The sequence below is a fragment of the Sciurus vulgaris genome (assembly GCF_902686455.1).
Source record: "Sciurus vulgaris genome assembly, chromosome: 4".
Classification (NCBI taxonomy): Eukaryota; Metazoa; Chordata; class Mammalia; order Rodentia; family Sciuridae; genus Sciurus; species Sciurus vulgaris.
The window spans coordinates 187,704,640-187,723,168 of NC_136464.1; the positions used below are offsets into that span (position 1 = coordinate 187,704,640).

An 18,529-nucleotide genomic window follows, 5' to 3' on the forward strand; every position below is an offset into this window, starting at 1 on the left:
ACCTCCTCCCCTGGTAGTACAAACCACTACCTGTTCACATGTTTGGTGCAATCCTATACTTTCCCCTTTCAAAGCACCAGTGTTAAGCCCTCTACCACATCCTCTCATATCTTCCTGCATAGCTCTCCATGATATCCTTGTCATCTCCTATGTAGCCCTCTACAACCCTCCTCTACTTCTTCCTGGTCTGCCTCCTACCACCTCCTCTCATGGCCCCGATGTAAGCCCTCCCCACCTTCTCTCCCTCTGTATCTCTCTACACAACTCCTATTATCCTCGTATTCTCCTGCTACCTCCTCTTGGCATAGTGATTATGCCTGCACCACCTTCTCTGAGGCCCCCTGAGAATTCCTTTCCTGCCTTGTCTCTTCCTGGTTAGCCCTCCACTATGTCCAGACCCTGTGTCACTCCACTACACCACCTGCTCTCATGGCCTCCAGTGTAGGTCATCTACCATCTCTTTACATTCTATATAGCTCTCCCCCACCTCTCTCATATCCTTCTGTAATGTCTTCTACCACCTCATCTCATTGACCCAGTGTAGCCCCCTTTTGTTTCCTTCTGTCTCACCCACCACCACCTTCTTCATCTCCCCCTGTATAGGCTCGTCACCAGCCACTCCTGTCTCCTACTGTGTCATTGTCTACCATCTCATCATGGACCCCTGTTTTTACCCTTCCTACCTAATCTATGGCCTTATATGTAGCCCTTTACTACCTCTTCTTATGACAAAACTATCCTTCACATGGAGGGTTAGTCAGCCTCAACACTCAATTGTGTTCCTGAGACTTCAAGCTATTACATAAATTGTTTAATATCTCCATATCTTCTAATGATAAGTAATTTGATTTTTAGGTAATTTCTTTGTATTTAATTATTTAAATGCTAAAACCTGTTACCCATTTTTTAAAATCAAACTTTGATTTTCTTCATTTGTGTTCTGAGTACCTTCAAAAGGCCAAGATTCTCTTTTCAGGCATCTTCAGGGTTTTTTCTTATACTTTCCCCCGATAATGTAAAAAACTACTTTTGTAAGTCTATGCTTTTATTCAAGTATTCAAAAATGTCACCTAATTACTACATTGTTGTGATGCCTTTGCCAACTCAGTGTTCACCTGGTTTTGTTTGTGAACTCACTCCTCCCACTGATCCTCTTCTATCCAAGATACATTGTAGCCTATGGTGGGACCTGGTTTGTCTTCTGGATTAAAGTTGGGACCAGAGAGAACTGGCGCAGGAGGAGCAAGATTGTCCCCCCACCCACTGCCAACCCTGAACATCCCATCTCCTATCCCCTGTTTCCAAATGGGTTACATTGAGTTCTCTGGAACTTCAACACCAATGACTCCATCCTTAGGGGTCCCCTCAAGCTACCCCTCCCAAGTCTCTGCCCAGGGGATCTGCCTATGACTCTTCATTTTCCTCTAGTCCCTTCCTCCTTCTCCATCCGTGAGACATTTTGCATTTGGAGGATTCATGTATAGGGGTGGAAACTTGCACATGGGCATACCCAGATTATTTGTAGGGCAGCCTCAGACCTGGTCCCCAGGACCCTCTCTCCTTGGGACCTGTTGTTTCCAGGTATTGGGACTGGTGAAGTCTCCCAGAAACTTCTCTCAGAGATGGGGAATTCTCCCTAGTCACAGGGTTCAGCTCCATCTCCAAACATGCCCAGGCCCTCAAAGTCCACCGTGGGATTTCCATGGTGACTGCAAATACCCTAAGTTCCTGGCATATCTCCCCTCTGATACCCCATCTGATGACCTGGACTCATACAGAATGGGAACTGAGACCTCGGTGGGTGGGTTGCAAATGGAGTTGAGGCTGGATGGGGACTGAGTGGTGAGCTTCCAAGCAAGGAAGGGCTTCCATCAATCAGGATAGGAACTGGATGACATGGAGATGGGACTGGATGACTGCGAATGATCCTTTGCCCACATGAAAGTATGTACTAGTACCTGTTGCAGTCAGCTTTTGCCTCACTGTAATCAAAAGACCTGACAAGAAAAATTAGAGGAGGAACAGTTTATTTTGGCTCATGGTTTCAGAAGTTCAGTCTATGATTAGTGAATTCCATAGCTCTGAGCTGGAGATGAAGCAGAATATCATGATGGAAAGGCATGGTGGAGGAAAGCATCTCAGGATGTGGCAACAGGAAGCAGACAGAGTTCTGCTTACCAGGGACAAAATATAAACTCCATAGACAAACACCCCCTGACCTACCTCACCCAACCACACCCAGCCTGCCTATAGTTACCACCCAGTTAATCCATCAGTGGATTAGTCCACTGATTAGGTCAAAGCTCACATAATCTAATCATTTCACCTCAGAAACTTCTTGCATTGCCTCACATGAGCTCACACATGAGCTTTTGGGGGTATACCTCATGTAATCCATAACATACCTAAGATAAATTTTAAAATAAGTTAAAAACCAATTGATGTGTCAAAATACATTTTTTTTTTCATGTTTGGCTAATTAGAACAAATTTAAAAATCCAATTTTTAGAATGGCTTAGGGTCCTTTTGTGGCCACTGCTATGCAAGCAATTTGGACAGGAAGGTGGATCCCTAAGATAGGACAGCATGATTCTTGAGCAGGAGAGACTGGCCTGTGAACCAGGAATTCATCAACAGATGGTCCCAGTTCTCATGGGTTGGTGGCCAGCACAGCAACTTGTCATTCAAAGGCTCACTCCCTCCTTCTTTTCCATAAGAGATCAGTAACATGCTGGGAGTAGTCACACTCCTAAGATCATGGCTCTGGTGTGGTCACATGACTAAGCTTTGCGTAAAGGGCTGAGGGATTTCTAGGGAGGAGAGAGAAGGGAGGCCACAGTCTCCTACTGCTATTTCTACTTCCTGGTTCAGGTGAGAAGCACACAAGTGACAGCTGGAGGCACTCCAGAAGGGAAGCTGTAGAGGTCAACAAAGCAGAGGTGCTGAGGGGACCCTATGTGGGTCCGCCTTCCAGTGTTGACCTTTTGTGGCTCCTGTCTGTCCTATTTGATCTCTCCTTTTCATTATAACAAACCCCACCTGCTGTACTTGGGTGTGGATTATGGCACAAACCTCAAAACCTCTAAGTAAAATGGCTTTTCCCCTGTTTTTCTTTCTATCAAAGTGCCTTCCTGCAAACTGTTGTGAATTCAAGAGAAAAATGAGAGCCTGGCTTCCAGCCCTCCTTTGCCTGTCTCAACTCAATCTGGTCACCTGCAGCTTTCCCCAGATCTATCAGCCAGTTGCTGGAGCACAAGGATGTGCACATCACACCTGCAGAAAGCAGGTACTGCCTGTCCTTGCAGAGGGTGTGTCCCTTCCATGGCTTCTCCAGGACACTTGTGCTCTCCAGGCTGGGGACCCACAGAACCACTGATGAGTCCTGAGTCTGGCCACAGCATGGCAACTGCAGGCCCAGGCAGGTGTGATCTGATGTCTGAAATTTAAGTTCAGAAGAATAAGAGACCATGGTGTGTTGGGACTAATGACACGTTAACTAACTCAGGCTGACTCCTTACTCCCTGGTGAGTGAGCAAGGCTCAAAGGCAGTTTCAAAGGTTAATGAAGATAAACTGGGCCACCATTAGGGATTGGTTAACAACAGTTCTGTGAACGTGATCAGCTCGTGCTTGCCATATAGTCCTATGGGACTCTCACCTGCATGAACCCCCCCCCCATGCCTTGCTGACCTTTAAGCTGATTGGTTCCTGCCTAGCCCCCACTCTACAGAAAAGCTGTATGATTTCCTCAATAAATGAGTTCCTGCTGTGATGGGTGTCCCTGACTCGTCTGATTGTCCTCTGCCCGGAGGGCTGGGCGGGCGTTCAGTCAGCCCTACCTATCCCAGTCTGACCTTGTTGAGGAGTGTCCCCTTCCCTTGTCGCTGGTTGAGAAGAGCAAGGGGGTTTAAGACCCCAACATCTGGTGCCCAACATGGGGCACCTCAAGGCTGATCCGCAGCCAAAGTGAAGAGGCAGTTTCGAAACCGAAAGTACGGGCAGATCGGGCCAAGCAAGTTCCGAGGTAAGGGTATCCCTGAAAAGATGGGGCAACACACACCACACATGGTGACCCTGCGCTCTCAGCTCTTAGACTCATGCTGAAGAGTAGGGGCCTTGAGTTGTCTGATACACAGGTGGAAAAAGCCTGGGACACCTTTACTCGGGTGGCCTCTTGGCTTCCTGCTGCTAATCTTTTTGACTGGTCCACATGGGATCGTGTAGAACAACTTGTTAGGAAGAGGGAAATCAATTTAGGGGAGGGTCCCCCATTGGGAGTCTACCCTACATTATCCACCCTTAAGGCCTGCTTCTCTCCAGGACCTCCCAAAGGGGGCTCCAAGTTTCCCCCCAAAGAGCCACCACCTAAAGAACCACTGGCTTCTCCCATTGCATCTCCTTCCAGAAACTTGCCACATAGTAAACAATGTTGGGAATCCTTTAATGAGGAGCCCAATCCATCTCCATCCGCTCCTCCCGAGGTTGAGGAACCATGAGGGCAGCCAGCCTCTACACATAGCAAGGGCCCACTTCTGCCCCAGGAAGGCTCAGTACCACCATCTTGTCCAGATGGTGGGAAATCTTCCCAGTGGCCATTTTATGATACTGGGGGAGAACACACTGACTCTACCCTCCCCCCTCCCTGTATGGCCTTCCCGGTAAATGCTAACCCAGTGGGTAACCGGCCTGCTATATGGTACCTATGGGAGGCACAAGATTTAAAGGAACTAAAGAAAGCTGTTTCAGAGGATGGGCCCAATTCCCCTTGGGCTGAAACCATCCTCCAGGGCCTTGCCCACCAGCAGTGCACCACTCAGGATTGGAAGAACCTAACTAAAGCTGTCCTCCCTGGTCCTTTATATCTAAAGAGGTGTGCCTTTTTTAATGAAGAATGTCATGTTCAGGTTGAACAGAACCAGGCCGCTAACCTTCCTGTCCCAGTTACTTATGGGATGCTCTCGGGGTCCAGTGACCAATTCTCTGCTGGCCTCTTACAGGCTGCCATCCTGGCCCCATATCAAGAACAAGTAAGAGCCCTAGGGTTGGTGGCATGGAAAAAGCTAGAGGAGGGCCCCGCAGAACCCTCATCGCAGGTATTACCCAGAAGGCAACTGAGGACCTAGCAACCTCATTGAAAGGGTAGAAAGAAGCCTTCAGAGAAAATTTCCTCCGGGGCCCCTAAGAGATCAATTTGTTAAAATGTTAGTTTGGGAAAGAAAGATGACTACTGATCACAAATTGGCCTGTGCAGGGATGAAAGATCGCTCCATGGGAAAGGTGGATTGTGTCTACCAAAGATATTGGCACTCAAGTGCATCAGTCTCAATCCTTGGTCGCAGCCCTACCGGCCCAAACTGCCTCACTTGCTGAGGCTCTCATGGCAGCCTTGTCATCAGTTGTGGCTAAGGGCAAAGGAGTATGTTATGGCTGCGGGCAACCAGGCCACTTCAGGAGGGATTGCCCACTGGTCGGGTGTGTTCTGAGGCTCTGCCCAGATGCTCTAGGGGTTCAGCTCAAAGGCTGGCCAGTTCAGCTCAAGTCACCACCCCCAAAACTCCTTGCCCAAGATGCAGAAAGGGATTCCATTGGCAGAAGGATTGCAAATCTAAATTCGACATTGAGGGGAAACTTTAAACTAATCAGGGGGCACCCTCCAGCCCCATCACACAAAGGAGGTTTCTCCCCCAATAGCCTCCCTAAGGACATGGACTGTTTCCATTGTCCCCAGGGTCAGTCCAAAATGGACATTTTTATAGCAGGAAAGAAATTCTGCTGTCTCATCGACACTGGAGCAGATAGGACAGTGTTAAGAAAGGAGGAGTTCCACCTCAATGGAGGTTGATTCCTGGCCCCCAGTTGCTTGGGGTAGGAGGTAATACTAAATCAGAAGAGACCAAAGGTTGGCTCAAATGGCGGGATGTGGACGGTGCCCAGGGATACATGCGCCCCCTCTTGGCCTCGTCTTACTGCAAATTTACTAGGACAGGATATCTTAGGGGAAGCAGAGGTCTATATAACAACTGATCACAAGGCAGTGTATGATGACCTCTTGAGCAAGAGGAATATGAACAACATTTAATCTATCTGGCCCTTTTAGCAATTACAGAGGAGACCCTCTTTTTGAGGCATCTAGGCAGGAAGGTCCCAGCTCCCCGGGTAAAGCCTCACCCCCAATCCTAAAGGCCACTGTTCCAATAACACCAGCCATCCAATGGCTCCCAGGTCCCCCAATATGTGTGGAACAGTGGCCATTACCCCAAAATCAGCTTCAACATTTAAGAATATTGTACAGAAAACTAACCTAAGTCATATCAGACCATCTCTAAGCCCTTGGAATAGTTCCGTTTTTGTCATCCAAAAAACATTCAGAAAAATGGAGGATGCTTCAGGATCTCAGGAAAATTAATAGTCATATGGTTCCAGGTGGGAACCCCTTTAAGGGATCTTCCCTGGATCCCCTCTACCCCAAGAGATCTCTTGCTTCTTGTTATTGATATCAAAGATTGTTTCTTCTCAATACCACTCCACCCAGACGATTGTGAGAAGTTTGCTTTCTCAGTGCCCTTACCAATTACAAGGACCAGATGAACATTATGAATGGGTGGTTCTACCCCAAGGCATGGCAAATAACCCTGCATTTGTCAACGTTTTGTTTCTGAAGTCCTTAACCCCTACGAAAAAGCCCCAAAATTACTTTATATATTTACATGGATGACATTATTATAGGAGCCACTAATGCCCTACAACTAAGCTCAGCATACAAAGAACTCCAAGGCCTTCTGGAGAGAGGAGGACTACATATATCTAATGATAAGGTCCAACTGTTCCTCCCTTCAAGTTACTGGAACTGAGCTTAAATTGGATTCTGTTTGTCCCCTTAAACCTCAATTACTCCTCCAATCCTCCTATTCCTTGGTTGATTTACAAAATTATTAGGGGAACTTAATTGGTTGAGACCATGGCTTCCTATCTCTACAGAGAATATCCTCCCTCTCTTTGACCTGCTATGGGACAAAGATCCTACAAACATTATTACCCTAACTCAAGACCATCAACATATACTCCAAAAATTACACGTAGCCCTTAACTCTACCTGGTTGGCTCGATACCAGCCTGAAGACCCCTTTAGCCTCTGGATTCTCCCTGGTTCTCAGTTGTCCACCAAAGCCCTAACTCAGTGGGGAGAGCCCCTTTGATGATACACACAGGAAGCCAGAAGACTCAGTAGGAGACCGGTCTCAAACCCAGAAAAAAAAAAAAGGTGAAAAGAGTCTTACCTGAACTCCAGCAAAACTAAATTTTATGGTGCTTTGCTAAAGTAATTAACGGATGTATCATTTTTTCCAGGACTCTTGTTTTTTTTGAATTCTACATTTTTTTTTGAGCTCGACTTTTTTGTATCAGTTCTATTTTTTTATTCAAACTGGAGTTTTGAACATCTGTTACATTGCAATGGAGATTCACCTATAAAGTTACAAGGCCTTTGATTTCGTGTTTTTTGTATATCGTGCTGTCTGATGTCATGTTTTATCTGTATCAAAATTGAGCGCTCCTAAAACTAAAATTTTTAAAATGGATCCAAATATTTTTAATTCATGTGATTTCAAAAGGTTCATTTTAAATTGGGTAAACTAATAGAAGTAAAATGTCTTTAAAATAACTCACAAGTCTCAAACTAATAAATTAACTCACAAGTCTCAAACTAATAAATGTTGAAGTTTATATAATGCCTAACATCAATTTTTCTAGGACTTTTCTTTGACAGGAAAGAGATGGCAAATACTGTTTACACTTGTTTTTTTTTTACACTTGTCTGATATCTTTTTTTTTTTTTACAATAAGATGAGTGAATTAGAGTTAACATGTATGGGATTACTCAAATGTGTTTCTTAGAGACATCTGATGGATTTACAAAGTTAAAATGCTAATTGTTAAATAACATCGAGTACTCTTAACTCCTTAAATTCCATGGGGTAACATACTTAAACATTATTGGTGATTTCATAGGTTGGTAAATAAAAAGGGTTTACAATTACTTTGTGTCCTCACTGAACTAAAAACAAGTTTACAAAGAGTTATGTCCTAACAAGTGCAATTCTATATACAAAAGGTCCCAAAAGTTTCAACTTCTTTCAATTAGAGTACTATAAATAACAAATATTTAATCTCATTAAAATAGATTAATTATCTAAATTCAGAAATTTTATGAGTTTTTTCAGAATGTGAACAAAAAGGGGTCAACAGATAGAAAGAGAAAATAAAAGATTCTGAGTATGGAAATATATTTAGTAAAAGGGAAAAGGAAATGTTTTCTGGGTAAGAAAAGTGCTTGTGTGATGAAATACACTAGGGTCTAAGTAAGTGCTAAGAAAGTCTATGTAAGTAAAAGGCAAATTTCAACAAGTTTGCATGTAACTAGGTGGTTGTATGTATGTGAAACAGTTAAAGCTATTTAAGGTTTTTCCTAAGGTGAAATACTAATGTTATAATATAAACCAAAGTTTAATCTGTATGGTAAAATGACAAGGATTCTTAGAACACTAATTTACTCTTAACTTTGTGTCTATTAACTTTTATTCTTTTTTTAAATTTATTTTTATTGTAAACAAATGGGATACATGTTGTTTCAGTTTGTACATGGAGTAACAGCATGCCATTTGCATATACATAATTTACATAGAGTAATGATTTTGATTCATTCTGTTATTTTTTCCTCCCCCACCCTCCCACCTCTCTTTTCCCTCTAGACAGTCCCTCCTTCCTCCATTCTTGTCCCCCTCCCACCCCCCATTAAGTGTCATCATCCGCTTATCAGTGAGATCATTCCTCTTTGGATTTTGAGATTGGCTTATCTCACTTAACATGATATTCTCCAATTTCATCCATTACCTGCAAATTCCATAATTTTTATTATTCTTTATAGCTGAGTAATATTCCATTGTATATATATGCCACAGTTTCTTTATCCATTCATCAATTGAAGAACATCTAGGTTGGTTCCATAGTCTGGCTATTGTGAATTGAGCCGCTATGAATATTGATGTGGCTGTACTCTGTAGTATGCTGATTTTAAGTCCTTTGGGTATAGGCCGAGGAGTGGGATAGCTGGGTCAAAATGGAGGGTCCATTCCAAGCTTTCTAAGGAATCTCCACACTGCTTTCCAGAGTGGCTGCACTAATTTGCTAGTCCCACCAGCAATGTATGAGTGTACCTTTTCCCCACATCCTCTCCAACACCTATTGTTGCTTGTATTCTTGATAATCACCATTCTAATTGGGGTGAGATGGAATCTTAGTGTAGTTTTGAGTACATTTCTCTTATTACTAAAGATGTTGAACATTTTTTCATATATCTGTTGATTGCTTGTACATCTTCTTCTGTGAAGTGTCTGTTCCTTCCTTAGCCCATTTGTTGTTTGAGTTATTTGTGTTCTTGGTGTAGAGTTTTTTGAGTTCTTTATATATTCTGGAAATTAGTGCTCTATCTGAAGTATGAGTGGTAAAGATATTCTCCCAACTCTATAGGCTCCTCTCTTCGCATTGCTGATAGTTTCCTTTGCTGAGAGAAAGCTATTTAGTTTGAATCTATCCCAGTTATTGATTCTTGCTTTTATTTCTTGTGCTATGGGAGTCCTGTTAAGGAAGTCTGATCCTAAGCAACAAGGTGAAGATGTGGACCTACTTTTTCTTCTATAAGATGCAGGGTCTGGTCTGATTCTGAGGTCCTGATCCATTGTGAGTTGAGTTTTGTGCAGGGTGAGAGATAGGGGTTTAGTTCATTCTGTTGCATATGGATTTCCAGTTTCCCCAGCACCATTGTTGAAGAGGCTATCTTTTCTCCATTGCATACTTTTGGCACCTTTGTCTAGTATGAGAAAATTGTATTTATTTGGGTTTGTGTCCGTGTCCTCTATTCTGTACCATTGATCTACCTGTCTATTTGGTGCCAATACCATGCCATTTTTGTTACTATTGCTTTGTAGTAGAGTTGAAGTTCTGGTATTGTGATACCCCCTGTTTCATTCTTCCTGCTAAGGATTGCTTTAGCTATTCTGGGTTTCTTATTCTTCCAGATGAATTTCATGATTGCTTGCTCTATTTCTGTGAGGTACATCATTGGGATTTTAATTGGAATTGTGTTGAATCTGTATAGCACTTTTGGTAGTATGACCATTTTGACAATATTAATTCTGCTTATCAAGAACATGGGAGATCTTTCATCTTCTAAGGTTTTCCTTAATTTCTTTCTTCAGTGTTTTGTAGTTTTCATTGTACAGATCTTTTACCTCTGGTTAGATTGATGCCCAAGTATTTTATTTATTTATTTATTTATTTATTTTTTGAGGCTATTGCAAATGGAGTTCTTTTCCTCATTTCCCTTTCAGCTGTTTCATCACTTGCATATAAAAATGATGTAGATTTATGTGTGTTGATTTTATAGCCTGCTATTTTGCTGAATTCATTGATGAGGTATAGAAGTTTCTGGAGGAGGTTTTGGATCCTCTAAATATAGAATCATGTCATCCACAAATAGTGACAGCTTAAGTTCCTCTTTTTCCTATTTGTATCCCTTTAATTTCTGTAGTCTGCCTAATTGCTCTGGCTAGAGTTTGAGGATAATGTTGAATAGAAGTGGTGAAAGAGGCACTCCCTGTCTTGTTCCCATTTTTTAAAGGGAATGGTTTCAGTTTTTCCATTAAGAATGATGTTGGCCACGGGCTTAGCATAAATAGCTTTTACAATGTTCAGGTATGTTCCTACTATCCCTATTTTTTCTAGTGTTTGAGCATGAAGGGGTGTTGCATTTTGTCAAATGCTTTTTCTGCATCAATTGAAATAACCATATGATTCTTATCCTTAAGTCTATTGACATGATGGATTACGTTTATTGATTTATGAATGTTGAACCATCCTTGCATTCCAGGGATGAACCCACTTGATCGGGGTGCTCTATCTTCTTAATATGTTTTTGGATACAGTTTGCCAATATTTTGTTAGGATCTTTGCATCTATATTCATCAAGGATATTGGTCTAAAATTTCTTTCCTTGATGTGTCTTTTTCTGGTTTGGGTATGAGGGTGATATTAGCTTCATAGAATGAGTTCGGTAGGGTACCCTCCTTTTCTATTTCCCTGGAATACTTTGAGAAGTATTAGAATGAGTTCTTTGAAGGTCCTCTAGAACTCGGCTGAGAATCCATCTGTTCCTGGGCTTTCTTGGATGGTAGCTTTTTAATGGCTTCTTCTATTTCATTGCTTGATATTGATCTGTTTAAATCGTGTATGTCCTCCTGGTTCAGTTAGGGTGGAGCATATATCTCTAGAAATTTTTCAATGTCTTCGGTATTTCTATTTTGTTGGAATACAGATTTTCAAAGTAGCTTCTCATTATGTTCTATATCTCAGGGTTGTCTGTCGTGATATTTCCTTTTGCATCATGTATTTTAGTAATTTGAGTCTTCTCTCTCCTCTTTGTTAGTGTGGCTAAGGATTTATCTATTTTGTTTACTTTCTCAAAGAACTAACTTTTTATTATGTCAATTTTTTGAAAAGTTTCTTTTGTTTCAATTTCACTGATTTCAGCTCTGATTTTAATTATTTCCTGCCTTCTACTACTTTTGCTGTTATTCTGTCCTTCTTTTCTAGGGCTTTGATCTGTAATGTTAGGTCATTTAATTGTGACTCTTCATCTTTTCTGGAATGCGCTCCATGCAATGAATTTTCCTCTTAGTACTGCTTTCATAGTGTCCCAGAGATTTTGATATACTCTATCATCATTCTCATTGACCTCTAAGAATTTTTTAATCTCCTGCCTGATGTTTTTGTTATCCATGTTTCATTCAATAGCATATTATTTAGTCTCCAAGTCTTGGAGTAATTTCCTTTTTTTTATTTTGTCATTGATTTCTACTCTCAGTCCATTATGATCTGATAGAACACAAGGCAGTATCTCTATTTTTTTGCATTTCCTAAGGGCTGCTTTGTGGCATAACACATGGTCTATTTTCAAGAAGGTTCCATGTGCTGCTGAGAAGAAAGTGTATCTGCTTGTTGATGGATGGGATGTTCTATATAGTCTATTAAATCTAGGTTATTGATTGTGTTATTGAGTTCTATGGTTTCTTTGGTTGGATTTGTTTGAAAGATCTATCTAGTGGTGACAGCGGTGAGTTAAAGTTGCCCAGAATTATTGTGTTGTGGTCTATGTGATTCATGAAATTGAGGAAGAATTTGTTTGATGTACAGGGATGCACCATTGTTTGGGCATAAATATTTACTATCGTTATGTCTTCCTGATTATGGTCCTTTAAGCAGTATGGAATGTCCCTTCTTTATCCCTTCTGACTTACTTTGGCTTGAAGTCCACTTTATCTGATATAAGGATGGAAACCTCCGCTTTTTTACTGAGTCCATATGCATGGTAGGTTTTTTCCCATCCTTTCACCTTTAGTCTGTGGATGTCTTTTTCTTTTTTTTTTAACTTTTTAAAATTATTTTTTTATTTTTACACACTGCATTTTGATTCATTCTACACTAATGGGGTACATCTTTTCATTTCTATGGTTGTGCATGATGTAGATTTCATACCATTCATGCAATCATACATGTACACAGGGTAAAGATGTCTGTCTCATTCCACCATTTTTCATACCCCCGCCTTCTCTTCCCTCTCATTTCCTTCTACGTAATCTAAAGTTTCCCCCCATTCTTCTCTCAATCCCCACTTCTCCATCTCCATTATATATCATCATCTACTTATCAGGGAAACATTTAGTCTTTGGTTTTTTGGGATTGGCTTATTTGACTTGGCATGATATTGGCCAATTCCATCCATTTATCTGCAAATGCCATATTATTCTTCTTTAGGCTGAATAATATTCCATTGTATATATATACCACATTTTCTTATCCATTCATCTATTGAAGAGTGCCTCAGTTAGTAGCATAGTTTAGCTATTGTGGAATTGAGCTGCTATAAACATGATGTGACTGATTTACTGTAGTATGCTAATTTCAAGTCCTTTGGGTATAAACCGAGGAGAGGAATAACTGGTCACAAGGTGGGTTCATTTCAAGTTTTCTGAGGAATCTCCACCCTGCTTTCCAAGTGGCGTGCACCAATTTGTAACTCTACCAGAAGTGTAAGAGTGTGCCTTCTTCCCCACATCCATGCCAACATCTATTATTGTGTTCTTGAAAATAACCATTCTAATTGGAGTAAGATGAAATCTTAGAGGTGTTTTAATTTGCATTTCTCTAATTACTAGAGATGTTGAACACTTTTTCATATATTTATTAATAACCTGTATATTTTCTGTAAATTGTCTGTCCAGTTCCTTGGCCCATTTATTGATTGAGTTCTTTGTATTTTGTAAAGTTTTGTAAGTTCTTTATAAACTTTGGAGATTAATGCTCTATCTGAAGTGCATGTGGAAAAGATTTTCTCCCACTCTGTGGGCTCTTTTTTCACATTATTGATTGTATCCTTTGCTGAGAAAAGCTTTTTTAATTTGAATCCATCCCGTTTATTGATTCTTGCTTTGATTTCTTGTGCTTTGGAGTCTTGTTAAGGAAATCTGATCCTAAGCCAACGTGATGAAGATTCGGGCCTACTTTGTCTTCTAGTTGGTTGTAGTCTCTAACTAATTCCTAACTCCTTGATCCATTTTTGAGTGATGTTTTGTGCAGGGCGAGAGATAGAGGTTTAATTTCATTTTACTGCATATGGATTTCCAGTTTTCCCCAGCACCATTTGTTGAACAGGCTATCTTTTCTCCATTGTATGTTTTTGGCTCCTTTGCCAAGCATGAGGTAACTATTTATGTGGTTTGTCTCTGTGTCTTCTATTCTGTACCATTGGTCTGCCTGTCTATTTTGGTGCCAATATCATGCCGTTTTTGTTACTATTGCTCTGCAGTATAGTTTAAGGTCTGGTATTGTGATATCTCCTGCTTCACTTTTTCTGCTCAGGATTATTTTGGTTATTGAGGTCTCTTATTCTTCCAGCTGAAGTTCATGATACTTTCTCTATTTCTATGACGGATGTCATTGGGATTTTAATTGGATTTGCACTGAATCTGTATAGCATCTTTGGTAGAATGGCCATTTGGACAATATTAATTCTGCTGATCCAAGAACATGAGAGATCTTTCCACCTTCTAAGGTTTTCTTCAATTTCTTCATACATAATAGTTGCATTTATTGTGACACATTGGTACATGCACATAACATAATTGGTAAATTTCATTTTCCAGTACTTTCCCTTTCCCTTCCCCTACTCTACTGTTCTCCCTTCTACTTTCATGAGATCCTCACCCTTTGTTTTCCCTTTTTTCTTTTATTTTCCACGTACGAGGAGAAACATGACTCTTGACTTTCTAAGTCTGGCTTATTCACTGAACATAATGTTCCCAAGTTCCATTCATTTAACATGAACATTGTATCATATGGAATTATTTTTTAACTGGGCATTGAATTTATGGAACTTAACCACTGATCCACATCCCAGTCCTTTTTTATATTTTCTTTGGAGACAGGATCTCGCTAAGTTGCTGAGGCTGGCTTTGAACTTGAGATCCTCCTGCCTCAGCCTCCTGAGTCACTGGGATTATAAGCATGTGCCACTGTGCCTAGCTGTTTGAGTGATTTTTCACCTGACTGTATGATAGGAAAATTTTTTTTGTTCTAAATAGTTATACATGATAGCAGAATGCATTTTGATACATCATACATAAATGCAGTATAACTTCTCATTCTTCTGATTGTACATGATGTAGAATTATACCAATCATGTACTCATGTAGCATATAGGGTCATAATGTCCAATTCATTCTACTATCCTTCTTATTCCCATACCCCCTCACCTCCATTCACTCCCCTTTGTCTAATCCAAAGTACTTCTATTCTTCCCTAACCATCCCCCTTATTGTGAATTAGCATCACTTATCAGAGAAAAAATTTGGCCTTTGATTCTCTGGGATGGGCTTATTTCACATAGCATGATATTCTCTAGCTTCATCCATGTACTGGCAAATGCCATAATTTCATTTTTCTTTAAGGCTGAGTAATATTCCATTGTGTATATATACTGCATTTTCTTTATCCATTCATCTGTTGAAGAGCACCTCAGTTAGTAGCATAGTTTAGCTATTGTGAATTAAGCTGCTATAAACATTGACATGGCTGAGTTACTGTAGTGTGCTGATTTTAAGTCCTTTGGGTATAAACTGAGGAGTGGGATAGCTGGGTCAAATGGTGGTTCCATTCCAAGTTTTCTTAGGAATCTCCACTCTGCTTTTCAAAGTGGTTGCACCAATTTGCAGTCCCACTAACAATGAATGAGGGTACCTTTTCTCCCACATCCTCACCAATATTTATTGTTGCTTATATTCTTGATAATTGCCATTCTGACTAGAGTGAGATGAACTCTTTAGAGTAGTTTTGATTTGCATTTCAAATTGCTAGGGAAAAATGTTTAAATTAATATATGATTCAAATCAACACAACTGACATAATCTAGAAGAAATTGGATACATGGATGACGCTAAGAGTAAAGTCAGTTTCAAATTGGAACTGATCATTTGAAACAACAAAATCGTTGGCAAGATTTCCTTATGTTAGTATAGATTACATGCTATTTGATAAAAGATAGCAACAAGGCAGTTAATTTTTTTTCAGTGCAAAGTTAATTGAATAATTTAAGTTAATTGGTTTTTTTTCCCCCTCTCTCTTTTTTCTGTCCCTCGGCAACTTCTGGGGAGATTGGTTCTAGGATCAGATACCAAAATCCTTGGACACTAAAGTTCCTTATATAAAATAAGGTAGTATTTGCTTAAAAGTGAGGAACATCCACTCAAATACTTCAAATCATCTCTAGGTTACTTATAATACCAATATAAAATAAATGTTACCTAAATAGTTATTACTGTATCATTTGGGGAAAATAACAAGAAAATAAGTTTGTACATGTAAAGTACAGAAACAATTGGTTTTTTCCAATATTTTCCATCCATGGATGTGGAACCTGTGGAGATGGAAGACCAACTGCTTTAAGAGAAAAATCCTGAGGCTTTGTAGGGTTGCCTGAAGCCAGGCAGTGGGGAAATGAGAGAGTATATTTAGTAATCAGGGTAACTTAGCTCATGGTAATTGGCATATGCATAGTTGAAATTGGCATTCCAGTTATTTAAACTGAGATATTCTGGATCAGGTTGAACAGACTGTGAGTAGAAGATCTCTTTACCCAAGAAATGAGATGGAGAGAGTCTTTGGAGAATGGCCTCGCTGAACTGGTAGGTGAGCTTCCTCCGGATTTTGATGATTTCCCCAGTTCTTCCGTAATTCTTCAGGGCTCTGGCCATTTTCTGATAAGTCATGGTCTTCCGATTGCCTTTTCTTTTCCCCCAAAGTTCAGCAAGTTTTTCTTTGTTTTTTGATACAAACTGAAATATGCCTCTGTTTTTATCTACCCACTGAATACAAGATGCCATCTCGGGACTGCACAGGGACTCGTGAAGGTATTCAAACGCCTGAGCTTCTTCCTGCCAAAAACACATCATGAATTAAAATGACAGTACTAAGTAAGACGCTTCTGTCTCTTCTCCAGCTGTCTTGTTGGTCTTTGTTGAGATTGTTATCTTCTAAAATTAGTTCTCAACTTTTCCTCCCTTCTGCTAGAAGACAGCAGGTTCTATGAACTGATTTTCAGTTATGTTCTGCAGAGGTTGATGAATATTTCCTTCAAAATAGAAGTCTGCAGCACTGTTCTGGGGCGTACTGAAGATCTCCGGATGAATGCTGCCTTAGTACTTCAATAGCATCTTCAAAGGCTTGACCCAGCTTGTCTTGCTCAACAGAAGTCATGCTTCCTTAATAAGTGATGATTCCAAGAACGTGTAGTTTGGTGGGCCCAGCACAGCCTATAACTTCAGTCAACAAATCCAGCAACTGTTCATGCAAGTTCCTAGCATTTTTCCTGTGCTTAAGAGTCCAACGTAGCATCCAGCTGTGCAAGGTGTAAGTTGCCTTCCTTTCTTCTAAAACATGCATGCATCCTCTCCTGTGGATGTCTTTTTCTATGAGATGAGTCTCTTGCAGACAGCATATTGTTGGGTCTTTCTTTTTAATCCATTCTGCCAGTCTATGTCTTTTGATTGAGGAGTTTAGGCCATTAACGTTCAGGGTTATTATTGAGAAATGATTTGTATTCCCAGTCATTTGGCTTATTTTTGGTTTTTAAGTTGGCTTGGTTTCTCCTTTGAGTGTTTTTTCTCGAAGGTAGTTCCTCCCTTTGCTGACCTCCATTGTTGTTTTTCATTTCCTCCTCATGGAATATTTTGTTGAGACATTCTGTAGTGCAGGCTTTCTATTGTAAATTCTTTTAACTTTTGTTTATCATGGAAGGATTTTATTTCATCTTCAAATCTGAAGGTTAGTTTTGCTGGTATAGGATTCTTGGTTGGCAACCATGTTCTTTCAGAGCTTGAAATATGTTGGTCCAGGCCCTTCTAGCTTTTAGAGTCTGGGTTGAGAAGTCAGCTGCTATCCATATTGGTCTCCCCCTGTATGTAATCTGATGCTTTTCTCTCGCGGCCTTCAAAATCCTATCTTTATTTTGAATATTAGGCATTTTTATTTTAATGTGCCTTGGTGTGGATCTGTTGTGATTCTGTGCATTTGGTGTTCTGTAAGCCTCTTGTATTTGATTTTCCATTTCATTCTTCAGGTTTGGAAAATTTTCTGATATTATTTCATTGAGTGGGTTATTCATTCCTTTGGTTTGTATCTCTGTGCCTTCCTCAATCCCAATAATTCTTAAATTTGGTCTTTTCATGATGTCCCATAGTTCTTGGAGATTCTGTTCATGATTTCTTACCATTTTCTCTGTTTGGGCAACTTTATATTCAAGATTAAATATTTTGTCTTCATTGTCTGAGGTTCTTTCTTCCAAGTGTTCTAGTTGTGGTGATGCTTTCCATTGAGTTTTTTTATTTGGTTTATTGTCTCCTTCATTTCTAGGATTTCCATTGGGTTTTTTTTTTTTTGAGATCTCTATCTCTTTTTGAAATGATCTTTTGCTTCCTGCAGTTGCTCTTTCAGTTTATTGGTATTCTCATTCATTGCCTGCATTTGCTCTCTTATCTCATCCTTTGCTTCGCGGATCATCTTAATCATGTATAATCTGAAGTTCTTTTCTGGCATTTCTTCTAACATACGGTCATTGGATCTATTACTATCGAATCTAGATTTGTTTGGATCATTTCTTTCCCTTGTTTTTTCATATTGTTCATGTATCTTCCCCTCTAGCAGTGCAGATCTGGGGTTATTGCAGATTTTCCCCCTATAGGCTTCTAGTGGCCTATAGGTTTCCAAAACCCTTTCTTTAAGGGGAGATCAATATTAGCCGTGCCCAAATCAGACACTATGCAATCCTAGACCAAATAGCCCCTATGGGGACAATAAACAAAGTTGTCATAATAACAAAATGAGCTCAAATGTTTGTCTTCAGTAAAACAGACAGGTTTGCAGTA

General features: G+C 40.3%; 1 pseudogene across 1 annotated transcript; it reads right to left on the minus strand.

Moving 5' to 3' along the window:
- Positions 1-15,069: 15,069 nt before the first annotated feature.
- LOC306659626 (transcription factor Spi-C-like) lies at positions 15,070-16,988 on the minus strand (annotated as a pseudogene). Its single transcript has 2 exons — positions 16,682-16,988; positions 15,070-16,540 (listed from the first exon to the last, which is right to left on the minus strand). The product of its transcript is annotated as a transcription factor Spi-C-like (transcript).
- Between the last annotated feature and the right edge of the window lie 1,541 nt (positions 16,989-18,529).